Here is a 26,322-nt window from a genome sequence, read left to right as displayed (position 1 = left end):
TTACTATCATTATTTTAGTATTATTGCTTAAATAATGCTGCCATCAAATCAGTGACTCTTTAATTGAACTTTTGGTGACTTATCCAGAGACGTTTATGTTTGATAAATGTTTTTGCAACTTTCCAGTCAAACCTGTAGTTCTGGTCTTCCAGGGTAGTGTCATGCACAAATATTAATCAGCCCTAATCCTATTTACCTTATTGTTTACCTTTTCTGGACTCAGGAACTGCTTCCTGCTTGTTTGTGTTGATTATTAATGGAAAATCTAGATTTGTTTCATATATTCTGCAAAAGAATTTGGTTTCACGTCATTGTTACAATGTACAATCATTGTTTTCTTTAGTATTCACCCAAGAAGAATTAAATTCTTAAATTTAATTAAAGACCCATTAGAGTTAAAGACCCATTAGAGTTAAAGATCCATTAGATCTCACAGGGTTGGCCTCCTCCGGGTGCCATCTACCAGCCAATGCCACCTGGCTATTACCCGGGGGAGGGCCTTCTCTGTGGCAGCTCCGGCCCTCTGGAACGAACTCCCCGCAGGGATTCGGACCCTCACCTCTCTCCAGGCCTTCCGAAAAGCCGTCAAAACCTGGCTTTGCCGGCAGGCCTGGGGGTGATGAGTTCCCCTCCCCTCTCGACATGTATGGTTGTGTGACTGTTGTCTACTTTTATTATTTGTATTTTGTCTTTTATGCTCCCCTTTTCCCCCGTTTGAATTGTTCGCCGCCCTGAGTCCTCCCGGAGAAGGGTGGCATACAAATAATAAAATTCTATTCTATTCTATTCTATTCTATTCTAAATTAATTTTTCCATCCAATATAGAAATAAAAGGTAATGGGTTGAATTCCAGTTCAATGGTTATGTTTGTGCATCAAGCTTTTTCTGTATCTATATCTATATATCATAGCCATACATTCCTTCCAAATGCTATTCCTGATTGTTAGAACATTCAAAAAGGCGATGGCTTTTGGGATGGGATATTGCAGCGCAAAGAGGGACATTATTAGTCATGGGATATTCTTGCCAAGTTGAAATCCCTTCCACTCAAACAGGTTTGGATCCAATCCAACATTCTTTTCGCGTGTAAATGTTGGCCTGGACTTATCGGAGCATACAGTTGACACTTCTGTTTGCATGAGGGTTTTGTCTATGTGTCATTTCCAACTGCCCCTTCAACCTATGACCGCATTTGAATGCCGTACCATAGATCAGCTTTCAAATTTTTGACAGGTTATAAGATTTAAGCAAATTTCTGGATGCTGTGTGCAAAACCTTTTACAAAACTCTCTTTAACAAACAGAGTCTATATATGTTGTTTGTGCTTTCTTTCATCTTTGTTTTCTCTTATTCCCATGTAACTGATCTGAATTATTTGAAAGAGTTGAGGAGTGATATGAAATTAAACAAGATAAATTCCCACATCACTACCTCTTCTGTATTTAGCCACAGCATAAGGAATGAAGGTGAAAATATACTTTTACTGTCTTTTTTGTGCATTTCTGTACGTTTCTATATTTTGCTACATATATACAGTACATCCATAATTGATATTTTTCTGTCACTCAGTAACAGTAATATTTTTCAACCTTGTTGCATTTTGATTTCCTGGAATGTAGGCAATGTTATACTTTTTAATCTTGTAAAAACCTTTGCTAACAAGTGTTTGGATCTGATGTTATTTTCAATATTATGTTTTTTCGCGCAGTCAGTCATATATTTGAATTTGGCATTTTTTATTCACCTATCAAGTCCTTCCTAAGGATCTGGCATAGGTAGATGCTGTCGTTTGACAGTATTAAAGATATCAGCATAGGATGTAAGCTGTTCCAAGTAAAGCTGCCTTTTGCAATTGACTGATGGTGATTTTGTCAATGCCCATAGTGTTCAAATGATGCTCCAGATCAGTGGTGGGTTTCAAAAATTGTTGGAACCTACTCTGTGGGTGTGGCCTCCTTTGTGGGAGTGGCTTGCCACCCATGTGACCGGATGGGAGTGGCTTGCCGCCCATGTGACTGGATATGAAATTATGAATTGAGAGCTGAGGTGGCGCAGTGGGTAGAGTGCAGTACTGCAGGCCACTTCAGCTGACTGCTATCAGCAGTTCAGCGGTTCAAATCTCACCAGCTCAGGGTTGACTCAGCCTTCCATCCTTCCGAGGTGGGTAAAATGAGGACCCAGATTGTGGGGGTGATATGCTGACTCTGTAAACTGCTTAGAGAGGGCTGAAAGCCCTAGGAAGCGGTATATAAGTCTAACTGCTATTGCTATTGCTATTGCTATTGAATTAGTACTTAGGTTGGTCCAAGTAACTATTCAGAAACTCTGGCATTGAAGCATGCAATCTTAAAGCTGTCAAGTTACAAGATCCTTGCCAGTGGTGGATTTCAAAAAATTTTGGAACCTCTTCTGTAGGTGTGGCCTGCTTTCCGGGTCCACTGGTGGAACCTCTTCTAACCGGTTCGGTAGATTTGACGAACCGGTTCTACCAAATAGGTGCAAACTGGTAGGAACCCACCTCTGCTCCAGATGTTTTGCAATTGCACTGAAGGTGCCTATGACTCTACTATCTTTGCTTGCTTTTTCCACTGTCCTTCCATTTCCATATGCAAGTCTTCATATTTCATGATTTTTTCCAGTTCTTTCTCTTCTCTACTGCTGTGTCCATGTACTGCAAACTCTACTGTTCAGCCTTTTTTTTTCTGTTTCTTATAACAATTGTTGAATCTCGATTGTTATGTGGTGGCACCTACCTGTTTGTTATTATTTCATTTCATTCATTTCATTTATTGAATTTCTAGGCCACCCAATCCCGAAGGACTCCGGGCGGCTTACAGAAATGAAAAATATTAAAAAGAATTAAAACAATAAGACACAGCAAAGTTAAAAAGAAGCACAACATACACCCAATCAAAGGAGGGCTGGACCTCAATCAAGAGGTCAACAGCCCCAGGCCTGCCGGAAAAGCCAGGTTTTAATAGCTTTACGGAAGGCCAAGAGAGTGGGTAGGGCCTGGATCTCTGGGGGCAGCTCATTCCATAGGGCCGGAGTGGCAACAGAGAAGGCCCTACTCCGAGGCCTCGCCAGCTGGCATTGTCCCGCTGAAGGCACCCGGAGAAGGCCCATCCTGTGCAATCTTATTGGCCTAACGGAGGTATGTGGCAGAAGACGGTCTCGCAGGTATCCAGGTCCTAGGCCATGTAGGGCTTTAAAGGTGATAACCAGCACCTTGAATCGTGCTCAGAGACCAATCGGAAGCCAGTGCAGCTCGCGGAGGATAGGTGTAGTATGGGTGTACCTTATTATATTTTATAACTCAAATTCCTAAAGTGGTTCACAGTTTATGAGACAATCTGGTGTAGTAGTTAAAGGAATGCCACTAGAGACTAGGAGACTGAATTCCAATCCTGTCAAGTATAAAGACAGCGGGTTTATTGGATCAGTCCCTCCCTCTTTAGCCCTCAAAGAAGCAAATGACAAACCACTTCTTAAAATGTTGCCAAGAAAACTGCACATATTTTACCAGACAGTTGCCCGGGAATCCAGACTGATCTAAAGGTACCAAAATCCCCCAAATACAAAAACCAGCCACCTGATAATAGCAATTCAAATAAATCTGAAATTCAGTGCGAGATAATTTTGGAGTTTATTTATATTTTGCGTGAGATTTAACAATTGTACCCGCATTAAATCATGTTATTTGTCTTTTATGTTTTTGGTGCCTTCATGCAGCTTTCATATATAGTTATGATTTTATAGTGACACTATACATCATTGTCAGATAGTCTAAGCCAGTGGTAGTCAACCTGGTCCCTACCGCCCACTAGTGGGCGTTCCAGCTTTCACGGTGGGCGGTGGGGGGTTTGCTGTAACTCTGCTTTATAAATTTTATAAAGTTACTTCCCTACTTTATAAATCACCATTACTGCGGAACTGGTGGGCGGTTAGAAAATGTTACTACTAACAGAGATACAAAAGTGGGCGGTAGGTATAAAAAGGTTGACTACCCCTGGTCTAAGCTTTTACCCAATGTTTTCTTCTCTTTGATGCAATATTGTTTCTACGCTACTGACTAAATAAGTTTTCCCCATCCAGCTAATTTTATGTGAGCTCTGTTAAAAGTAAGGAAAATAAAGTAATAGGATGTTGGTCTGGTTTCCTGTAGGAAACCAACAAAGATAAATCATTCTTGGAATGGGTTTATCGAAGTTCAGGGAACATGGATAAAGTACTTAATAACAAATTCAGAGGGAAATAACTTTTAAAGTAGATAATTATGTTGTACATTATTGTAGAACATGAGCAAAACCACGAGATAAAAGAGAAAGGATATATACTTCACTCAGAGGTGGGTTCCTACCAGTTCGCACCTATTCGGTAGAACCGGTTCGTCAAATCTACCGAACCGGTTAGAAGAGGTTCCACCAGTGGACCCGGAAAGCAGGCCACACCTACAGAAGAGGCTCCAAACTTTTTTTGAAACCCACCACTGGTCCTTGGATATGATTATTCTACACTATCATGCTCCTATTTATAAAACTCAGTGCCTCTGTGAAAGGTAAGGATGACTACTGCGTTTGTGGTGCAATCGGAACATTGCGTGTGTTGAAGTTGTTTTAACGCAAACCAAAGATGCCTTTTGAAAAACAAGTTTACATCATATTCTTATGCATGCCAGTGCTGTGTGTGAGGGAATTTAAGGTGGTTCTGACAAGTGTCGTCGGCATCTTCATATCCGGTTACATGGACGGCAAGCCACTCCCATCCGGTCACATGGGCGGCAAGCCACTCCCACAAAGGAGGCCACACCCACAGAGTAGGTTTGAACAATTCTTGAAACCCACCACTGACTTCACTTATAAATCCTAATTTTAGTGCAGCATAGTGAATAATCTATCAAAAGAAATGCTCCCAGGTAGTCCTTGATTTAGGACCCTTTGTTCAACCGTCATTCACAGTTAAGTGGCGCTAAACAAAAGGACTTATGACCAGTTCACAAAATAAAAGAACATTTCCAAGCATCTTGCATAATAATTGAAATATCATATAAGATTGGAAACAATAATGGCTTGTTATTGATATAAGACTCAATACTGTTTGTTATTGTTGTGGGACTTTTATATTCAAGGGATGGACTATTTCTTCATGGTGTCTAATACTAGAATCTTCCAAAAATATTCTTATTAGTTATAAGCCAAGGTTTTCCTTCATACAAGGTTCATTAACTAACTTGGGGCCAGAAAAATGCCCTTAAGCTTGGAGTTTTCAATTTACAGAATGGAAAGGATGACTACTTGAGGATGAGATAACAGTGACGGATTAGCATGTTAGATATACAGGTGAAACTTGAAAAATTAGAATATCGTGCAAAAGTTCATTAATTTCAGTAATACAACTTAAAAGGTGAAACTAATATATGGGATAAGACTCATTACATGCAAAGCAAGATAGTTCAAGCCGCGATTTGTCATAATTGTGATGATTACGGCGTACAGCTCATGAAAACCCCAAATCCACCATCTCAGAAAATTAGAATATTGTGAAAAGGTGCAATATTTTAGGCTCAAAGTGTCCCCCTCTAATCAGCTAATTAAGCCATAACACCTGCAAAAGGGTTCCTGAGCCTTTAAATGGTCTCTCAGTCTGGTTCAGTAGGAATCACAATCACGGGAAAGACTGCTGAACAGTTGAGAAAACCATCATTGACACTCTCCATAAAGAGGAAAGCCTCAAAAGGTAATTGCAAAAGAAGTTGGATGTTCAAATCCCTAGTGCCGCGTAACAGAGTGAGCTCCCGTTACTTTTCCCAGCTTCTGCCAACCTAGCCGTTCGAAAGCATGTAAAATGCAAGTAGAAAAATAGGAACCACCTTTGGTGGGAAGGGAACAGTGTTCTATGCGCCTTCAGCATTTAGTCATGCCGGCCACATGACCATGGAGACATCTTCGGACAGTGCTGGCTCTTCAGCTTTGAAACGGAGATGAGCACCGCTCATGTGAGGGTAACATTCACCTTTAAGGATGCAATATGCCAGTAAATATGACAAGAATATGTAAATGCTGTCACAAGAACATTTCTTCTTTGCCTCACTCATACTGGAGGGCATATTTAAAGACAGAATGCCAGTAGAAATCTTTATTATTTCTTTGTTTTCATTTGATCCAGGAAAAGTCAAGGTTGAAGGTTGTATTTTTCAAAACAGGGCATTGACAGACATGTTTTCTTTTTGTCAAATAGATGGCAGCAGAGTGTTAAATAATGAACCATTCCGTTCCTTTGACTGTAATGAAAGAAGCATGACAGACAGGAGGCTTCCATCAAGCATAGCCCTGTAGAAGTTGTAGTTATACATTAAATAAGAAAGAATGCTACTATTAATAATGCATAAGAATAGAAGACTAGAAGAACGGAGAAGGTTATGCAATGCTATACATTGTGAATAGTTCCAGGTGGGAATGCCTAATCTTTTAAGGTATGAGATCAACTCATGAAATGTGATGGAAGTTAGCTAAGAATAATATACACATCAAAATAAATAGACAGAGGGGAAAAAATAGAAAGCGTTCACAAGTTTTAAGTGAATTGACTACTGCCTTGAGCTACTACGGGACTAAGCTTGCATATCACTTTAAAGATAAGCTACCGAGAGAAAGGAAATGTCAGTACTCAGATTTGACTGGCATTATTTAAGAGTGAGGCTCAAGAATAAGAATACTATATTATTTTAAGGAAGTATTTCTCACACATAATGTGGAAGCCGTTTTGCAATATATTTGAAAGCTTGCGCCTTTTAATCAAAGTGGTTAGCCAGGAAAGTTGTTACCAGATTCCTTTTAAGCTTTTGAAACTTGAACAAATATCCTAAAATAATGTTCACTAAATAAAAACATTAAAAGTATACAGATTAGAATTAGGCAAGATAGGTTCATGTTGATTTCTAAAATTAGATTTTATACAAATGCGTTTTACTTTTGCTGTATCTTATCAATAATTTAGGCAATAATTAACAGCTTCTGTACATTTATGCTACATTTATATTTAGAATATGAATATATATTCCTGCCAATTCATCAAGGCATAAATAGGAATATTTTTACATTATTTACTTGGGTCAGATTAAATGAAAGTTATTAATTTATTCCTGTAATTATTAACTGAGTAGTATTCTCATACTGCCAAACTATATCATTGGCCATTACTTAACAAAGGTTGAAGTATATTACAATTATGTGAATATATAATTATATTGCAGTTTATCATATACCTTATTGCATATTTAATACACTATTCAAAATAGATTAGTCGTATTTAAACTTGAGCTGTTTGAAACTCCTAATAAAATTACATTTGTTTTTACAATTCTTTATATATAGTAGCAATTATTTTTCCACTGTGAGACTTAGCTATATTTTTAAAAAAGATCAGTTTTAATCCTCTTGTGTTTATTAAAGCAAATTATGATTAGTATGGATTTCTGATCAAGTGCTTCCAATATAGAATTAATAAAACTTGATTAATGTTAAGGGAGTGAATAAAAATAAGCTTATTGGGACTTTGAATATCATCAATAGTACATATCACCTTAGCAAAGCAAAATTTAAATTTAAGAAACGAAGGGATAAAATTATTTAAAGTAATGTAGCAAATGGTTAGCATTTAGCATTTCATTATGTTTATCAATATGATAGAAGAAATAGATGAAGAAATAGTGGCCATACTCTGAAGATCTAAGCTGCATTGTCATAATATAGGAAGTGGCAAAAACTGATCCCGATTTAATATTTGCTTTCTTCTGAGCTTTCCCAATTCTTTAGCAGTGTTGTAATTTTCCATTTTCTCTCTTTGGTATCCCCACCGTGAACAGTGAATAAGACAAAAGACGATGTACAGTATTTATAGTAGTAAATGTCAGAAGTGAAATGTGGTAGCCAAATATTGAATTAATGAGAAGCATTGTATTGTAATAAAACACTTGTCTATATCCATGGCTAAAAAAACATTTTTTTTCCAGTAGAAACATGAAATGTTAAGTTCTCACTTGTGCGTTAAAAGAGACAGCGTTTTACTTAAGTTGCATAGTTACCGTCAGAGGGCTACGTATTCAAACCGTAATGATATTAGAACCACATAAATGATTAGTGGTTGAAACAAAAATGAAGTTATAGATCTAACGTGTGTGTGTGTGTGTGTGTGTGTGTGTGTGTGTGTGTGTAAATAAATATAAATATAAACATATTAATGTAATATTAATATATTTGTTTGTTTATTTATATATTTGTATTAATATTTGTAATATTAATACAAATAAATAAATAAATAAATATAAAAAGCGGCTCAGGCTTATTCCTGCCCAATTTGGAATCCAATCCTAACTTGTTCTTAATTAATTCTTACCAAGTTGTTTAATCAAGCTCAGTTTTTTGGTGACTAGCTGGGCACATTCACGTTGTTTTCATGACAACAGAAAATAAGAAGTTTACTATGGGTGTCTTGTATGTTGTTTTTCCTCTTCCCTGTCTGCTCAATAGCCATAAAAGTTCCTGATGGATTCCTATCTAAGAATTAAACAAGTTTAATTCCGCTTAGCTTTTTTAAAGATCAACCAAAACTGGATAAGCGGTGTCACTTTCGGTGACCTAAGTTAATTAGGAGCCCAACGTTTTTATCAGCTCTCAATCAAAATATCATACTTTATCAAGGATTATTATGTGTTCTCAACAAAATTGTTACAGTGCATTAGACCAGTGTTTCTCAACCTTGGCGACTTTAAGTCCTGTGGACTTCAACTCCCAGAACCCCCCAGCCAGCTTAAAGTCGCCAAGGTTGAGAAACACTGCATTAGACTATATACAATAGTGTCTCTATCAGTACACTGAATGCCATTGGCAAATCAGATTCCCGTTCCTATTTGCAGTGCCCCAAATTATTGACTTCAGAAACGTACCCTGGCTATGCAGGGATTTGCAGAAGAGAGTAAGTGGGAGAAAAAAACTAGCATAGCATAATCAGAAATCACAAGATTGGATGGAGGCCAAGAAGTATATAGATTCTCTTGGCTGCTGAAGAGAAAGAATGAAATTAAAGAAATAGGTTTGGTTTTTTTTGCTCATGCATCCTGTTTCCTGCCCAAATTTGCTTTGGATCATCTCCTACCCCACGGAGCAGATTTCGAGAGTCGAAGGAAACAGCAGGGTGGGAGGAAATTGGTCTCCTCGAGACACCATCCAACGCTGTCTTTGGATTCTGCAGTTCCCTTTATAAAAGCTACGTGTGGAATTAGAAAGCACTTCTAAAATTGTAGAACATAAGCAAAACCACGAGATAAAAGAGAAAGGATATATACTATAGCAGTTAGACTTATATACCGCGCATTTTATATTTTTGTGGAGCACAGCGTACTTCGTCAGCTGTGTAGAACGGCTAAACTGATATAAGACTGAAATTTAAATGAAGCGGGAGGAAAAAGGGAGGGGAGGTTCTTGCGTGTGACATACATTTAGGCCAACAATTACTCTCCAAAGCGTCTTCACGTGATTTTTTTTTCTTTAATATGATATATGCCATAATCTGCCAGCAGTTGACACCATAACTCAAAACAAAGAAAAAGTAATATCAAAGCAATTTTAACTCCCCAAGATGTTGCTTTAAAGACTTCAAAGTATCATTTTTGGAACAAAGAAATTTAACTAGTAGAATCAAATGGGAGATTGCTGAATTTGCATATATCAACAGATTTCAGCCCATTAAAAATAATAGGCTTTTAATACATTATAATAGGGATAAAGTGTCTCATATGGAACCTGCTCTGCTTAACCAGCCTACTCTCCTCCTCCCCCACTCCCCCCACATTATTTTATCCCAATTTAAATCCTATCTCAATCTATCTACCCTGATGGTGTGAGTTCAAATTCAAGAAAGCTTATCAGTTTTAATTAAATGTAGCGGGCTGAAAATGTCCCCATAGATTCTGTCCGATTTTTAGCTGCCACACATTCCTAAAATATCTCATTTTATCTTTATAGCACAACTACTACAATATTAAACTTTAAACATTGAGAATTGTACTACTTTTTATAATCCTTATTAAAAGTTTTCGATTGCAGAGCTATATTGCTGCAAATTTAACCGTTAACCAATTTCAAAAAACTCTTTCTTACAGCAAATGAATAACATAAAGTTACCAGGTATTTAAGCCTTAGTATCATGCTACGCCAGTATCTTAACACTTTAATTTTTTTCGTAATTCTTTCCACCGGAGAAATAGAAATTCAGAATTGCTTAAATGTTTTCATTGCTATCACTTTCTGATTTAAACCTCCCCCCCCCCCCATATTTTTTTTTGCTTAGGTGATAAAAATGAGAAGTACTGTTAAATTATTTTACATTCAAAGGAGTTCGATTAAAACCATCTGTTTCACTGTTTAATCATCAGGCCTGTCTTGAGAAATAGGCCAAGCTTCCCCAGGGAACTAGTAGATATATTTAGTTAGGAAAATAATAAAAAGTGAATTGAGAAAATACGCAGTTATCAAAAGTGAGTGATCTATAACAAGCTTTCCTTTGCTTCTGGATATGCTGGAACACACTCCCTATAAATCCTTACAGTGTCAAGTTAAAACATTTTATTTCATGGTTCAATAGAAATATTTTTGAAAACCCAATTATTTGATTTCAATTTGGATTAAAATGGGGGAGGGGGATCACCAAGATAAATTGTCTCCCTCTTCAGCCTATTATACAATGGAAGAAATTAAAGGCATTCATCAATTTTGTGAGCTTTGTGATTGCTGTGATCGAACATTTGTTACTTCTTAATAGACTGAAATGCAAATAAAGCTTGTAGCTTCTTATGCAACAGATTATTTTTCATTCTCATTGTGTAAGCTACAAAATCACAGAATTTGCAATTACTTATTTCTTTCTAAATCTAAACTAAGTAACTTATTTTTTTAAAAATGAGCCTGGGTGCAAAGCTATACATTAAAATTGATTTTTTTTTAATCCGAACTTGTTGGCTATATCTTGGCTATGATTTTGCTAATTCAACACCAATAATAATAATAATCTTTAAATTGGATTTTGAAGTCCAGATTCAAACTCAAATATACGTTTTGTGTTATTTGATTGAAAACTAAGACTAATTGAGATTAATCCAACTCTAACTGTAAAACAATATTTAAAAGGGGGGAGAGGATAAGAAGAGATAGCCTGAGAGAAGTGGGAGTGATTGGTCCATGGTTACCGAGCTGACTTTGTGCCCAGATTAAAATATTATGGGAGTTCCAAATGCAGACTGCTAAAAGTCTTGGCTCATCATATTTAACTGTGGTTGAAAAGAAGAAAGTTTTGATAATTGATCTCTCTCTCTCTCTCTCTCTCTCTCTCTCTCTCTCTCTCTCTCTCTCTCTCTCTCTCTCTCTCCCTCCCTCCCTCCCTCCCTCCCTCCCTCTCTCTCTCTCTCTCTCTCTCTCTCAGTAAAAGGCAAGTAGAAGAAGATTAATTGAGAAAAAGTGGATTGTCTATTATTACAATCTATTACATCTTATAAAGATGGATGAAAAAGAGAATCAGAGCAAATGAAAACTAGTATTTCTGTAATAGTTAACCCATGTTTTTTTCCTGATTTGATCATTTAGGATTAGGCAAAATTGTAGTAGGTGCAATTAATAGCTACAAATGATGATGACGTCTAGTGCTGGAACCAATACAAAAAGTAGTGGCCATCTTGAGATCAGGTTTTGGGAAATGTGAATGGGAGGATGAGACAGGGACTTGAGAGAATACTGGCAACGTACAGGAAATACTTTTTGTGAGACAAGAGGAGTATCAGATATAGGGAAGCCTAAATTTATTGTTCTCCCAAGCACATGTGAACAGTGACTGAAAATCTTAAAGAGTGAATTCTTTAATATTGGTCGAAGAGGTGTTTATTGATTAATTATAGCCAATTTGTAGCCTAAGTATCTTGGGAAGATTATGATTATTAATAATCATAAAGTAATATTTTTAAATTTTGGAGTTAGCAGCAGCAGAGAGTTGTCTAGTATTTTTTTACAAAGGGGGGTAGGAAATGGCTATGTTGTGTTTGGTAAGTTCCAAATCCGAAAGTAACAAGACAAATCTTTACTTGACCACCAAACTCAGACAATGTTGGCATCCAATTTGCTCCCGATCCAGAGAAGCAGGGTAACACTTAATCTGAGTGAAAAAGATGAACATGAGAAAATGCCAAGGCTGTTTATGTGTTCCTTAGAAGGGAATGCAACACTGTCTATGTGTTCCTTAGAAGGGAATGCAACATCATCTATTATTTGTGGCTTGTGGCTTATAGTTCCAGGATTAAGATTTCATAATTCTCTCACCTATGAGTCACAAACCACAAATCACTATCTTATAATAAATCATTCAGTTCACTGGCTCTACTTCCAACTTGTTCCAGCATCCTTATATTAGTGTGACACTGGCATTCCTTCATCGAATGACAGTGTCAATTCTATATTGGAAACATCAAGTTCCAGATCCCCCAATTATCTTGTTCAGTGGTAACCTACAGACATATGACAAGGCTTATGGATGGGTGAGTAATGTCCCACAGTTATCTATGCATTAATAATGATCTAGTAATATTTCCTTATACATTTTAGGGACTTTTCTTTACATAATTGGTGTTTTCTTTCATACTTTTGAATTTCTAATTTCTGTTTCCGTTAGTTGGCAATTGCTAAAACCAATCCCACATGAAAAAGTATTCAAAGCCTTCTTGATTTTAATTGTCAATTTATTTATTCCTGCACATTGTAATATTTATTCATTTACATATCTCTGTTTTTCCACTGTTGTGCAAACACAATTCCAGCAGCTGATAACATGTGTAAAATTAAATATATATTATACTCCCTTTCAAATAGCCAACAAAATGTTTCTGGTTTTAATTCCATATCTTGCTTTACGATTGCTTCTAACCACTAACTTCTGAATAGCTCCTTGGACCGACCTAAGTACTAATTCATAATTTCATGTCCGGTCACATGGGCGGCAAGCCACTCCCATCCGGTCACATGGGCAGCAAGCCACTCCCATCTGGTCACATGGGTGGCAAGCCACTCCCAAAAAGGAGGCCACACCCACAGAGTAGGTTTCAACAATTTTTGAAACTCACCACTGATGGATCCCTATGGGGTCTCATAGATTAACAGCAGTGGAACTTTAAAAAAAAACTCCCTGAAAGCCATCTTCTGAAATGTACATTCAAATAAGAGTGAAGCTATTGAAAAATAGTGCTTCATACCTTTGTCTCAACAGTGGGATACCATAATTCATGATATTACAAACTCTTCAGTATTCTGTCTCTTGACCCAACATCAGCATCAATCACAAACTTGATGCCAGATAGCTGGATTTTCTTACAAGGACGATAGATTTCCTATTGACTTTCTATGGGAAGTAAATATTTTGCTTTTCCAGTATAGTTTTATGCTGAATCAGATCAGACAGAGGGATCTGGGTGAGTTACGGTAACCCTCACCTGATCTATCTGCCTAGGTCTTGATAACGTACATGAGGTTGGTCTCTCATCCATAGTCAAATAAGGATAGAGATGAATTTAAATATACTATATGTAATAATGCATGGAACTCTATAGAATTACAAAGAATAGGCACTTTTAAATTAGAGAATGATGAAGTAAATTGGTTTGATATATAATAAATATGTTTATTATGATTGAGTTGATTCAATGATTATTACTCAAAGATTGAATATCAACATTTGCACCATGAATGAACTGTCTGGAATTCAGTAGGTTTTATTACTGCTCACATTCAACTGAAAAGCAAAGAGAGCACGAAATATAGGGATTTTTTTCCCCACAGCTAAATCCCAAGATAGATGGCTAAATCCTGGGATGGTAATGAACATAGTAATGTTAGCTTAAGGAAGGAGGCAATTGAAGAAGTTGAGAAGCGCTCTTCCCTTTCTCGCCCATTTTCTGATCCATATTCTGGTAATTTACTATATTAATAACTGATATTATAAAGTACTACATTTCTAATGTATTTCCATCCTTTGGTGATAGTAGTCACAATTTGTGTACTTTTTATGGAAGTGACTTGCAGGGAATTTCACAGGAACCAACTAAACCCATTTAATTTTTTCTTTATATCTAGCATATGGATTGAAGAATCTTCTTATTTCTAAATAGCATGAAAGAATCACACTGTATTTGTTGATACATGCATACCTATCCATCATGTTCTATTTCAGGATAAACCATGTTATAAAAACACTCAGAAGAAATAAGAAACAGCAGCAGAAAAAAAGCTAGAGGCATAAGAAGAGGAAAGGAAAATGGTTAAATCTGGTTTACATTAACCCAGTTTGCTGTATTCTTGTGCATGTCGATCCTTTGAAGAGCCATGGTGGCACAGTGGTTAGAATGCAGTATTACAGGCTAATCCTGCTGACTGCCAACAGTTCGATTCTGACTGATTCAAGGTTGACTCAGCCTTCCATCCTTTCGAGGTTGGTAAAATGAAGACCTAGATTGTTGGGGGCAATATCCTGATTCTGTAAACCATTTAGCGAGGGTCGTAAAGCACTGTGAAGCAGTATTAAGTCTAAGTGCCATTGCTAGCAAATCATAGATGTTTTCACCATATCCATGCATGCATTTCCTTTTGTTCTTTAAACTTCTCTCTCTTTTTGAATACCTCATCAATTCCATCCAACCATAACTTTCTTGAACTTCTTCTTCCTCTTAATCCTCTTTTTTTCGTGCACTCGTTTTAAAAATTTAGCAATTTAATAAATTTGTATGCCGCCCAATCCCGTAGGACTCAGGGCGGCTTACAGAGACAAGATAAAAATAAAATTTAAAAAATAAAGAGAAATACAATTTAAAAAACAACACAACATACATTCCGTTTAAGTGGGGCTGGACGTTGTTCAACAGCCCCAGGCCTGCCGGAACAGCCAGGTTTTAGTGGCTTTTCGGAAGGCCGAGAGAGTGGGAAGGGTCCGGATCTCTAGGGGTAGATCGTTCCACAGGGCTGGAGCAGCTACAGAGAAGGCCCTCCCCCAAGGGCCGCCAGCCGGCATTGTCCGGTTGACAGCACCCAGAGAAGGCCCAACCTGTGAGATCTTATTGGTCGTTGGGAGGTATGTGGCAGGAGGCGGTCTCTCAGATATCCAGTTGTCATTCATTTTCTTAATGGGACCAAGCCACCTCTATGTACTTTAATGTCCTTTTTTTTGTACTGACTCATTCCTGCATTCAAGCCACATTCATTCATCACTTTTCATTCTTGACCTATGCCTTCTTGTTTTACCAAATGCCATTGAGTAACCTATTTCCATTCTATTCAGTCAATGTTTTAAGTTTTGCTTGACATTCCTAGTTCCCATTTCAATATAACAAAGTGGGCAGAAACCAAACAGTTCACTTCTTTCCATACATTTTCATTCTTGCAACTGACCCAGGGCCTACCTATCAACGTTTTAATATCTTACAAATCCTATACTATACCTACTGTATTTTCACATCTCTAGAACTATCAAGGTATACAGTTTTATCTCATTGCTCTGGTTTTAGCTATTTATCATAGAATAAGCATAACAAATTTTAAGTTTCTGGAATTTTATGAGCTAGTTGAGAGACAGTTGAACTACAATGCCTCAATCAGCTGTTCTGCAGTTAGGGGTGTGGTGCAGTGGTGGCAGGGAATCTGGCAGAACTGGTTCTTAAATATTTACCAGCACACCACTTGTGTTAACCTTAGTTCATTGACTTACAAGATAGTATTTAGAGATCTTGCACAAAATGTCATTAGTATGTTCAAGGTAAAACGGGGCTTTAAATTATGCTTTTAGGGTACTAGCATAATATGGCAAAATGTCCGAAGACTGACTGTACAGGACACTTTTCCTGCATGCTTGTCTTATCAAACCTGTCTTAGTTGCCACCCCTTAGTTGGGGTGAATGTATGAATTACAGGCTTCCATTGAGAAGTTATATTAAGGTATAGCATGGTTTACTTCTTGGATCAGAATTTTGTGTAATGTTCTACAAATTCAAGCAAAAATATTATTTAATTTTTGAAGATAATATAAAATATACAATTCAGTTCAGCATTATGAAAAATTGTTTGGTTTTGTATAAACAAGTTAGCACATATTTTGCGTATATGCATTCGGTATGCTTTGCACGCAAAAAAAAATTTCTGGTTATTAACAAATTGTCATTCATTGCTGCTTCCAAAAGTCGATCCTACCCAGATTTCTTTTCAATGTTTTTAACCAAAATGTTTTTCATTTTGCTTGGCATCAGATTAAGGAAATTAATGTCTGTTTTATTTATTCTTCTGGAAAAGGAATTGAATTATTTGGACTGTTTATTTTCACTAGTAAGATATTGAAATATGTATCTTCATTGGTTATTCTCTCTAACTGAGGATCACTCAACTACCGTGTTTCTCCCAAAATAGGACATGTCCTGATACTAAGCCTAATCGGGCTTTTCAGGATATGGGCTAAAATAAGCCCCCTCCCCAAAATTACCCCCCCAAGTGGTAAAAAGAGTGCCCGCTGTGCCTCGCGCCCCACCTGTCACACGTTGTAAAAAGCCGCTGGAAAGATAAGCTCCCCCCCCCCCTTTATGTGTCTGTCTTGCTCTGAAATCTGGAAGTGAAGCTTGGTAGGGAGGTTGAAGCGCTGTCTCCTCGCGTTGGGAGAAGAACTCCCCAAACACCTTGTTTCTCTATTTCTGCTTTGTATCCCAGCCTTAACAATTCCTTTTAGCTGTGGGCCTAGAGTCAGTTATATAAAACTTCTACCGTATTTTCACGACCATAAGCCGCACTAAAAATCCTAAATTTTGATCCAAAATCGGCAGTGCGGTTTATAACCCGGTGCGCTTTATATGTGGAAAAAGATCTCCCAGCTGCTTTGCTCCTCGCGACTGCAATAGATGTCCAGAGGCGGCTTTTGGGGCTGGTGGGGATTGGATTTCCGGCTCGGTGGCCCCTGTCGCTTCTGGACGTTGTGGGGAGCCGAGGAGAGTGTGGGGGGGAGCGCGCGGCGGTTCTTGGCGCTCCGAGAGGCGGGAGAGGCGCGCGGTTTGGTTTCTCCTCCCTGGGCGTCGCGGCGGCGGCCCCGGGCGCGCCGATCCCCGTGTTTTTCGCATCGGGGCATGCTCTTGCAGCACGCCCCGATGCGAAAAACACAGAGATCGGGCGACGTCCAGGGAGGAGAAATCAAACCGCGCGCCTCTCCCGCCTCCCGGAGCGCCAAGAACCGTCGCGCGCTCCCCTCCACACTCTCCTCGGCTCCCCACAATGTCCAGAAGCGACAGGGGCCACCGAGCCGGAAATCCAATCCCCACCAGCCCCAAAAGCCGCTTCTGGACATCTGTGGCTCCCGGCGCTCCAGGAAGCACCGAAAGCAGCTGGGAGAGGCGCGCGGCTTGGTTTCTCCTCCCTGGACGCTGCAGCAGCAGCCCCAAACTCACCGATCCCAGTGCCTTTCGCATCGGGGCGCGCTGCAAGAGCATGCCCCGATGCGAAAAACACAGAGATCGGTGAGCCCGGGGCCGCCGCTGCGACGTCCAGGGAGAAGAAACCAAGCCGCGCGCCCCCCCCCCAGCCGCCCTCGGCGCCCCCCGGAGCGCCAAGAACCCTCGTGCCGCTCCTCGCGATGTCCAGAAGCGTCGGGAAATGTGCGGCTTATAACCCGGTGCGCTTTATATGTGGAAAAAGTTAAAAAAATTAACGCTAATTGATACTGCGGCTTTTAATCCGGTGCGGCTTTTGGTCGTGAAAATACGGTAATCGAAGACTAAGCTGATCATAAGAAACCAGGGGAGGAAAATGTGATGATGATGTTAGATATTGAATAGCTGTAAATCAGCACATACCCTCTCTGTGCAGTGAGGAATATATTGGTTTGGTTTGGTTTATTGGATTTATATGCCACCCAAGGACTCAGGGCAACGTACAACATTAAAAAAACACATATTACAAAAGTTTAAAAAAACTAGATAGAATATCCAAAAAACAAACCCAATTAAGATTCACAATAACATTAAAAAATCGATTAAAATTAACAATAATCAATAATTTATTTTGTTTTGTTCAGACCAGGCTGGCTTGCTGGAAAAGCCAACTTTTTAGGGGCGCATCAGAAGGACCGGAGGTCGGGGATTATACGAAGCTCCGGGGGCAGCTCATTCCAGAGGGAAGGCGCTCCCACAGAGAAGGCTCTCCCCCTGGGGGTCGCTAGCCGACACTGTCTGGCCGGCGGTACCCTGAGGAGGCCAACTCTGTGGGATCGCACTGGACGGTGGGAGGCTATTGGTGGCAGTAGGTGGTCTCGCAGGTATCCTGGGCCTAAGCCATGGAGCGCTTTAAAGGTCATAATTAGTACCTTGAATCACATCCGGAAGACAACCGGCAACCAGTGCAGGCCGCCTAAAAGGGGTGCAACATGGGGGTACCTAGGTGCCCCCATGATAACCTGCGCAGCCGCATTCTAGACCAGTTGAAGCCTCCAGGTGCTCTTCAAGGGCAGCCCCATGTAGAGAGCGTTGCAGTAGTCCATATTAGCTGTTTATCTCATTTTCTGCCTCACTTTCAGGCAGCGGAATTTTGATATATTTTGTTTGTCTGTATTTGAATTAGAGCTTTTTTTTTTAAACAAAAGAGCAAGGAAGAGTATTTTAGAACAATTTGGTGACAGCACTGAAATTTTATTGAAACAATTTTATAATAGTGATATTGTATTTTAAAACAGCTTTATCAACATAATGCACATAGACATCAGAAATACCGAAGTTAAGGCTAATGTTTCAATTACAGTTAAACTGAAATGCAATATTTTTTACATTATCATAATATGTTATAACAAGGAAGTATTTGGAAAACCTTAATTTGTATTTCAGACAAGCCACAATTTGTCCTAATAATTTGTCACAAACCACTGAAACAGATCTCCAGTTATATGTTTTATAAAGTATTTGGCAAAATGAGTCAAAACCTCCTCTTAACCAGCCCTTTTTGCCTTCAGATGCTTTTCAGCTTCTATTCAACTGAGTTTAATGGTTTAATTTTCGATTTGAGTTTCCCTCCTCTCTTTATTTTGACTGTTGGCAATCTTTGGTTCCCTAGAGATGGAAAGAGAGATACTATTACACATTTATGCATGTATACAAACATACATAGCAAACAAGCATATTCTTTATGTAATTGGAATGCATTGTTGGGAAATAATCGCTGATAAGAGCTGATTAAAGAAGGCCGTGATGGAAAACTTTAGTGAACTGATTATATTGAACCATAAATTATTACTTCATAAGTTATTACTACACCATTTACTGCTAATTCCAGATGATTTTTCAGTCAATCGGACACATGCTGGATATCTTGTGTTTTACAATCCAGCCACAAGTGATGAATGTTAAATCTATACCGCTTGAATGCACACGCAGTTTGCTTTGGTGACAGTGAAACTTTCTTTTAAAAGCTTCAAATAATGTTTTGCCTCCCTTCTCTCTGAGCATTTAAATCAAACCAATCCCCCAAAGTGAGCGAATTCCTTAATACAATGGTGTGCTTGTCAGTAACTCTGCATCACATAGTGCATATATTAAAAAACAGCTGTTTGGTGACAGACTGCTAGCTGGGAAGTTAAAGCTGAATTTGGTGGTTAACCCGTATTCCTCTGCTACTGATAAAGTGCTTTGATAAGCAGGCTGTAGTGGTGAAAACTAGCTAAAGAGCCAAAGACTGCAATTCTTTAAAATGAATGGGAGTGTTGTTTAACAAAAGCAGCTTTCAAACATTTTACAGGGTTCCCCTCTTCTTTTTTTTCCTCCTTCCTCCTACCTTATCCAGTATATGCATAGATTTATCCACTATCTTACAACCGTGAGATCAGTTCTGGCTTTCCAAACTTTTGCAAGAGAAGCAGATTTGAAATGGATAAAAAGAATTAAAATTTTAGTATGCCTTTTTGTCATTTACATCAGGGCTTGATTGAGTGCATGAGATGATACGGAAAGGGAGAACATTTTTTAGAAAAGTAACTTTGTTGGGTTTAACTACAAGTCTGTAGCATGTGGGCATAATTGGTGCTTATTTCTTTTTTTTAAAAAAATCATTGTAAATATAATGTTAATGTTTTCATCTTCAAATGTGTGCTATTAAAAATAGTGCAGGTATTGATGGCATATTTCTAAAGAAAAAATCGATGGTTTTAGAAAATTTTGAAGTAGTGTTGAGGAATTAGGTACATTCCAATGATCAATAATACATTTGACTGTTTTCCCCAAAACATGAATTTGACAAATAAGCTAAAATAAAATCCATGGATCCTGATGACCTAGTAAAATGAATTACAGCAAGTACATTTCTGTAATAAATCTTGGATACAAAACAGTGGTGGGTTTCAAAAATGTTCTGTAGGTGTGGCCTGCTTTGTGAGAGTGGCTTGCCGGCCATGTGACCGAGTGTGAGTGGCTTGCTGTGCATGTGACCAAGTGGGAGTGGCTTGGCAGTCATGTGACTGAGTGGGCATGGCCAACTTATACAATGTGGTGAAACTCACTTAACAGCACTCTTGCTTAGCAAGCAAAATGTTGGCTCAGGAACTCTGGCATTGAAGTGTGCAAATCTTAAAGCTGTCAAGTTACAAGACCCTTAACCCTTTAGGAAAAAACCCCCAGGGGTGTTCAAACTTGACAGCTTTAAGACTTGTGGACTTCAACTCCCAGAATTCCTCCTCTCGCTCTTCATCTTGATGATGTGTGAACGGGCGGGGTGGGGGGGAATTGGAACCGGTTCTAAACGGCACTGTAGATTTGTGGAACCTCTTCTATAGAAGAGGTTACAACTGGCAGGAACCCACCCCTGATACAAAATCAACAAACAAGAAAAAAAAACTTAACAGTTTACCACCAAAATGGAAGAACAGTTGGAAAATAAGATCAGCATTCTAAGATGAGATTCAAGCAAGCTAGAACAGATGAAAGAATCTGAAGAGAAAGAAGACCAAGATTTCAACACAGGTAACTTAAGGAAAGAGCTTCCAAAATATTTTCAGCAAGTCAGTTGTCCCACCAGAGACAAGAATACTTTAGACCCCTGATGGCACAGATGGCACGCGGAGCCCTCTCTGCGGGCACGCGAGCCGTCGCCCTAGCTCAGCTCCATCGCACATATATGTGTGCCTCCCCCTGGCCAGCTGATTTTTGGGTCTCTGGCACGCATGTGGGAGGGAGTGCATGCAGGAGACGCGTGTTCATGCAGCGCAGGCAGGGGTCACATGCACATGTGTCTGGGGAGCACGGGATGATGCATGAATTGCATTACGGGTGTGGACACACGTGTGTGTTTTCATGTGCACCCGATGCTTTTGGCACATGACAACAAAAAGGTTAGTCATCATTGCTTTAGACCATTGCTACACAACACTAAAAGATGCTTATCGTTCCTTACCACAAGCTGCTGTGGTCCACTCTGATCATTGCAGGATTTACCTTGTACCTACTTACAAAGATTTAAAGCCACGAAACCAAGAATTAAATCAGTGAGGACTTGGGCTGAGGAGGCAAAATTAAAGCTACAGGCTTGCTTTGACTGCACTGACTGGAATATTTTTGAAGAAATCTCTACAGACTTAGATGAACTCACAGATACTGTAACTTCATACGTCAGCTTCTGTGAAGACCTATGCGTACCAACCAGGAACTTGCGAGTGTACAGTAACAATAAACCTTGGTTCACAACTAAACTTAAGCAGCTATGTTGTTCCAAAGCCTACAGAAGAGGTGATAGAATGCTGTACAATCAATCCAGAAACATATTAGCAAGGTGCTAGTCGTTACTTATAAAGCCCTACATGGTATCGGACCTGGGTACTTGAGAGACCGCCTCCTGCCAATTACCTCCCTACGACCAATTAGATCCCACAGATTAGGCCTCCTCCGGATTCTATCTGCTAGCCAATGTCGACTGTCGACCACCCGGGGGAGGGCCTTCTCTGTGGCTGCTCCGGCCCTCTGGAACGATCTCCCCGTGGAGATTCGGACCCTCACCACCCTTCAGGCTTTTCGTAAAGCCGTCAAGACCTGGCTGTTCTGGCAGGCCTGGGGCTGATGAGTTCCCGGCCCCACTCAAATTGTTGTGGCTGTTGAGGAGTTTTTTTAATCTGTTTTCTGTATATATTTTTTTGTCTTGTTTATTTTCCTTGTATTGTCCCTATTCCCTATTGGTTTGTTAGCCGCCCTGAGTCCCTTTGGGAATAGGGCGGCCTACAAGTTTAATAAACTGAACTGAGATCAGAGCAGCAAAAAGAAGCTACTCTGAAAAACTAAGAGATCACTTCTCAACAAATGAACCAGCCAATATGTGGAAAACTATTAAAAATATCACCGGTTACGGCAAACCTCCTTCCCAGGCTGAAGGAAATCAACAACTGGCAGATGACCAGTTGCTCTAACATCTGTAGTTATGAAAACCTTTGAAAGGCTAGCGATGTCCCACTTGAAAGCCATCACGGATCCGCTGTTAGACCCCCTGCAATTTGCATACCGAGCAAATAGATCGACAGATGATGCTGTTATTGTGGCTTTGCACCACATCCTACAACATCTTGAATCTCCAAAGATCTACGCAAGGGTCCTCTTTAGACTTTAGTTCAGCATTCAATACCACCATAACGGACATTCTTCTAACTAAACTAAATCAGCTAGGGGTACCTGAACACACTTGGAAGTGGGTCATAAGCTTCCTAACAGGCAGGAAGCAGCAGGTGAAGCTACGCAAAATCACATCAGATACCTGTGCAATTAGCACAGGAGCCCCCCAGGACTGTGTGCTCTGTCACTTCTCTCCACATACCAATGACTGCATGTCAAACACGCCATCTGTTAAACTACTGAAGTTTGCAGATGATACAACAGTGATTGTAGAGCCGAGGTGGCGCAGTGGTTAGAGTGCAGTACTGCAGGCCACTTCAGCTGACTGCTAACTGCAGTTCGGCGGTTCAAATCTCAACGGCTCAAAGGTTGACTCAGCCTTCCATCCTTCCGAGGTGGGTGAAATGAGGACCCGGATTTTGTTGGGGGCAATATGCTGACTCTGTAAACCGCTTAGAGAGGGCTGAAAGCCCTATGAAGCGGTATATAAGTCTAACTGCTATTCCAAGAAGAAGAAGAAGAAGAAGAAGAAGAAGAAGAAGAAGAAGAAGAAGAAGAAGAAGAAGAAGAAGAAGAAGAAGAGCTAATAGTTAATTGAATGTATTTAGTTAAACAGCAGTATTGGGTTAAATAATTTTACTGAGATAATTTTAATTTAATTTTAACCCTTTTGTATCTATACAGCTAAGCTATTAGTAGTTAATCTCCTAAAATATTCTCTATTGCTTTTTGTTGTTATTGTTGTTGAAATTGCTTGCCCTTAATAGAAAGCAACGTGTACATCCTGCAAACTCATTTCCTTATTTAACATGGGCATCCTTCCTTTACTGAGAGATGCTTCCTCTTATATTAGGGAAGTTAGAAGCAAGCTTTTGTAAGTCCTTAATGGCACATCCCTTCCAAATGACCTTTGTCCCAAGCTAACAGTTTCATGCAGTTACATAAAATATCCAGGTATATATAAATACGAATGAAATTTAAAAAAGCATATCATGTTCACACCCATAAAAATGACACCTTTTATGCTGTGATACAGTAATTACTTTTTCTTGACAGAGAATTTTATAATTTTATGGACAAGTTTAAACATTGTTCAGATGCTTTGGAGAATCCAAACCTTCCAAAAATAATGCAAAATACTGTGATAAAAACATGTTAAGAGTATGCATACACTCTGCTGTACATGTGGGCCCAATTACTTAACACTTTTTTTCAAAATGAACTAAAATCACAGTTCTAAATACTGTATGGCAAAGAATAACAGTTATCCAATAAATTTAGTTTAAATGGGTCTTGATGATACAGACTTTTAATTTTTTTTCCCTTTTACTAGTTCCTCTGAGTTTTAATACCTAATGTTAGCAATGTCTAAATGAAATCAATTTCATATCATGGTATACTTTTTTATATTATATTGATGAAACAGTAATTAAACTTTGAAAAGAGTTAGAGTCCTTTTTTATAATTGCTAAAATTACATCTCTGCATTTTTGTGGGCAAATGTTTTTTGTTCGTAAAGAATTGCTGTAACTCTCTTTAATTAAAATAAAAACATTGTAGTCATACTTTTTCCTTTTTCCCCCAAGCATTTTAATGCTAGAGCGATCGCAAGGCATTTGATGTTAACTTGGAGGTTGATTTTTGTTTAAAAAAAATAAAATACATCTTAAGCATACTTAGTTCTTTCAAAATCTGCAGAAAAATAAAAATACTTTTTTTTAGCTTTTTGGTGCTGACTTTTGGGGGGCTTAATCTTAGAGGGCTACAAAAAATGGGGCTCAACATATGTGTCTCATGGACTATGAATTATTGCCCCTGAAATTAAATCGCACAAAACACATATTGGATCATACTGCTTGAAGTATTCAGATACAGTCTGCTCTACCGTGACCCGTCAAAACCGCGCTCGACTAAGCCGCGCCCGATTAAACCGATTAAACTGACGTCATCAACAGGGCGACAACAGCCAGCACGGAGAAAGAAGGGCGCTTTAAATAGCGCTTTGAAAGCAAGCCGATTCAACTTAAGGTAAGGGTTAGGTTAAGGGTTAGGTTAAGGGTTAGGATTAGGTTTAGGGTTAGGTTAAGGGTTAGGTTTAGGGTTAGGTTTAGGGTTAGGTTTAGGGTCAGGTTTAGGATTAGGTTTAGGGGGGTTAGGTTTAGGGGTTAATTTTAGGTTTAGGGTTTACAGCGTGCTTCTCTCTCCGCGCTGTTGTCGCCCTGTTGATGACGTCAGCTACGCAGTTTAGTCAGACGCGGTTTAGTCGAGCGCGGTTTTGTGGTGGAACCCTGCTCTACAAATCTATAAATGACATCATCTCCAAACAGTTTTGCCATTTTTGTTGTCCCTTTATGTCACAACAAACTCCTTGGCACAAATGACAAGTATTACAATTGTGTACTTGTAGAAAATACCTCTTTCTTGTTAAAGTAGCATGTTATTTTCCTCATCATCATGAGAATGAAAAGCAATGGAAATACTTTTCAGTCTTCGTGCAAAAAAAAAAGAAAAGAAAGAAAGAAACCTGTAAAAGAAAATGGCTGTTTGAATTTGTAGCAATTCACATAAAATCTGAAGACAATCCCAAATCATTTTAAAAGATGCCCTGTCTACTAAGAAGATGATTAATTAAGAAAATATATTCATTGGGAGATATACAGGATAATAAATTCTGTTGTAGTCAGTCTGTCTAATACTTGTTCTTTTGTACTATAAGGTCAAGTATAAATGCGTATCTTTAAGTGTGTTTTGTTGCAGTTTCCACTAAACATGAGAATGCATATTGTGGTAACTGAAATGACCTGTTGTTTCCTAAACTATCTTGAGTTTGAGTTTGAGTTTGAGTTTATTGGTCTTGTATGCTGCCCACTCCCGAAGGACTCCGGGCGGCTTACTATAAACAAGGGAAGGGGATAAATAAACAAAACAACACTACAAAATACACAACATTCACAGTTACCGTGGGGCTGGATATTTCACAAGCCCCCTGGCCTGCTGGAGCAGCCAGGACTTGGTGGCTTTGCGGAAGGCCGGGAGGGTAGTAAGGGTCCGGATCTCCACGGGGAGATCGTTCCAGAGGGCCGGAGCTGAAACAGAGAAGGCTCTCCCCCGGGGAGTCGCCAGCCGACATTGGCTGGCAGATGGAATCCGGAGGAGACCCAACCTGTGAGATCTAATCGGTCTATGGGTCTCCCCTCTTTCAGCAATCATTTTATGGAGTAGATTCCAGAAAAGAGGGGAGATTAGAGGAGGATAATAAGAAAGGTTTATTCCTATGAGGTGGGGTAATCTGTTTTCCATAACTCTTGTCACACAGGAAGAATGCTGATTATTTTATAACTTGTTATCGGGCTTCATCCAGTCTTTGCGGTGTTTATGTAATGAAGCTAAACTTGTGCCTTAAATCTAGTCCAGGGTGTCTTGTAAATTTCAATCACATGTGGACACCATTGGATGCAAACCATTCTGGGGGTGTTCCTTTTGAGGAGGGATATTCTTGATTTGAATTTGGGGAAAGAAATTACTCTAATCCCAGGTGCCAAGCTTTCTGTCAATTTTATTGTGCATTTTCCTATATTCTTTAATGCAGTGGTTCTCAACCGTCCCAATGCCGTGACCCTTTAATACAGTTCCTC

General features: G+C 39.1%; 1 protein-coding gene across 2 annotated transcripts in view; it reads left to right on the top strand.

The window, feature by feature from the left end:
* Positions 1 to 26,322, top strand: part of GMDS (GDP-mannose 4,6-dehydratase) — a 241,010-nt gene that overhangs the window by 24,322 nt on the left and 190,366 nt on the right. The window lies entirely within an intron of this gene.

Source organism: Thamnophis sirtalis, unplaced genomic scaffold (genome assembly GCF_051295495.1).
Source record: "Thamnophis sirtalis isolate CommonGarterSnake01/CBP01778 unplaced genomic scaffold, rThaSir2_p1.2 scaffold_2, whole genome shotgun sequence".
In the NCBI taxonomy this organism is placed as follows: Eukaryota; Metazoa; Chordata; class Lepidosauria; order Squamata; family Natricidae; genus Thamnophis; species Thamnophis sirtalis.
Note: the sequence above shows the minus strand (reverse complement) of the source record. Positions and strands in the feature narration are given on the sequence as shown.